The sequence below is a fragment of the Leptosomus discolor genome, chromosome 26 (genome assembly GCF_034619465.1).
Source record: "Leptosomus discolor isolate bLepDis1 chromosome 26, bLepDis1.hap2, whole genome shotgun sequence".
Taxonomy (NCBI): Eukaryota; Metazoa; Chordata; class Aves; order Leptosomiformes; family Leptosomidae; genus Leptosomus; species Leptosomus discolor.
Window position 1 is genome coordinate 873,358 of NC_141416.1, and position 2,833 is coordinate 876,190.

The following is a 2,833-nucleotide window of genomic DNA, read 5'->3' on the forward strand; positions in this document are numbered from 1 at the left end:
ACAGGGCTCAGCATTATTCACTGTCATTAACAGCATTAAGTTAAACACCTCAACAACACTAAGACGTCACGCTAAACCATATTTAGAATTTGGGGGACTTCTCAGGAAAACTACAGTTATTACAAAGATACATTCCTGTTCATTTTACCTTGTTCCTTGCAAAGAACCCCTGAGTGAATCATTTTCTGATCTAAGCACAAACAATCACTAGGCAGATATTTTTGGATACAGTTAAATTTGCCTTGCTTGGGCTGGGTCTCCAGAAGACTGAATTTACAAGTTTATTTCCTATATGGTGCAAAGCCTGGGAATTTCAAATATCATTATCTCTGCTTGAAAGCATTTAGGTTTATTACTGATTGCTAGGTGCTTTATGGTTCTCATAAAGTCTTGCCAATGACTCCTTACCTTATTCAAAAATATTTCCACTATTCTTACACCAAAAAAGGATCCCAGTTCCCTTCTATGTAGACTTTGGAGGTGGCTGTTGATGTTTGGTTAAAGTAATTTAGAGCATAACAAGCTCTAGAAGAGCATAACAAGCAAGTAAATCAGATTTTCTACAGAATTGCTTTCCTGTGGCAGGTCATGGTATAAAATTAGCACCTCCATGTAGCAAGGTAAAGAACAGACTTGTTGTTTAATCCGTACACCTTTCTTGTACTTCTGCTTTTGAGATGGAAATAATACAAACAAAACGATAAATACAAATAATGCCAATGTTTTGACCTAAAGATGCAGTTTTGAAATAAAGACAAACAAACAAACAAGAAATGCTTTCTAGGGATTATTATTTCTACAAAAAAAACCCTGAAATTCTTTCTTTCTCAAACCATGCCAGAGTCATTGCAGGCTTCATACACCGAAATTTGTCCATTCCTCTAAAACTGGGGTTGCGAACGTCAATCAATTCTGCTGTCAATATCCTTCCTTCCCTTTCCTGTTATAGCTCAGATTTCACCACACTAATTCTACAAATATAATTGACCCAGGAAGTCTGAACATGAAAGAAAACTGCAATGCAATGTCATGCTTTTGGAAGCCAAGAACTGACTAATAATCACAAACCAAGAAAAACAATTACATCAACTGAAGGAATGACGGGCATAAGTAAATTTGTTTCGTGATGAATATGAGTTTAAAGCATGGTAGGCTTGGCCAGATACATGTATAAAAGGGAGAGAAATTCGAGGCTCTCTACTCGCACCTCCAGACTTACATTCGCACTGAACTTGGTAAGTCAGACTTACTACAATGTCTTTACTGCTGTGTAGATGTTGTCCTTTCGCTATATTGCTAAACAGGTGGCAGTTATATTTTAAAAGCAAAGGTTGTGATTTCACAGCCATGCAAGTACAATATTTTTTGTTAAAAATGGGATATTAAGATGCCCATGCAAGTTTAGAAGATTGTCTCATCTAGCCATGCACTATGAGAAAATACCTTATTTTACCGTATACTGAAGTATTTCGGGCTTCTTTATTTTGAAGCAGACAATGCATTCGTTTTTTTCGATTATTTTTGAAATAGCAGGTTCAACTGGCAATTAAGGCACGGACATGGGCCCAAACAAACAAGTTGTATTTTTCAGCAGAGCACTGGGGGAGGATTTCTTCTCTGGTATTTTGTCTCAACAGCAAAAACTGGCAGAATTCATTCCTGAACTAGTGCCTGTCCACTTATGGTTTCTAGATAAATGCTGGACACTGATACAGACAACCTCATCCTAACCATATCTTCTCTAAAATACTCTCTGAATCCAGACTGCCAATTCTATGCAATGACAACAGGAAAAGCAGCATAAAATATTTTTATGGAGAGAAGAAGGGGGAAAAACAGGAAGGAGCTGGGCAAGAAGGAGTCAGGGTTCAGCCTTGAGTGGAGATGTTTGGCTGCCTCCCGCGTTCACCCTTCTCTCCTCTCACTCGTTCCATGCTTACACAGGGTTTGCTAGAAGCAGAAAGCTGTTGCTTGGTTTCCCGGGCAGACATTATCTTCTCTTCTGCTGTGTTTTAGGCTTGCCTCCCTCCATCACACCAAGATGACTTTCTGCTACCAGAACCGGTGCGAGGATGACTGCTGCTCTCCCTGCAACTACAGGAGCGTGTACAGCTGCCGGACCTACGACTGCGGGAGCCCTTGCAGCTACCGGGGCTACGGGAGTCTGTGCAGTTATCAGAACTGCTACCCCTCCTACAGCTCCCGCTACTGCTACCCCTCCTCTACTTGCTACACCCGTAGATACACCTGCTACCCCTGCTACCCCTGCTAAGCCCAGCCATAGAACAACCAGATAGGAAACGAAAGGCAAAATAATGGTTTATGGCTCCTGTATGAATTTTACCTCTGCTAAGCTCCCGTGACAGCGACTGCGGTCAGGAACGGTCCCGTGTGCTTAGCATCTCTCTTCAATGTCTGCAGCTATTTTGAATAACCTGCTTTTAGGGTCAACTCTTCCTTCATAGCCTTTGTTGGTGGATATACTGTGTATTTTGATGTGTAGCTTTGCAACAGGAGATGCAGACCGGAGCAGACACCTCATCTTGCGGCATACTTTGCTGACACCTCTGCTCTTCGCCAAACACCGCCATAGTCCCAAAAGCATCTGCTGTGAAATGTAGTAACTCTATGTTTAAAGAATGTATGAATCTCTGGATACTCCTCTTCTGTAGTCTTGCAAGCTGTAACTGCTGTAGACAATGCTTCTTACCCTCATTAAAAGATCTTGCATCGCAGTTCTGCTTTCGTTGTATTTTAATGTTTTTTTTCTTTTCTATTTGATTTTACTAATTATGTACATGTCAAAATTATTTTTGACATGTAAATAATGAGG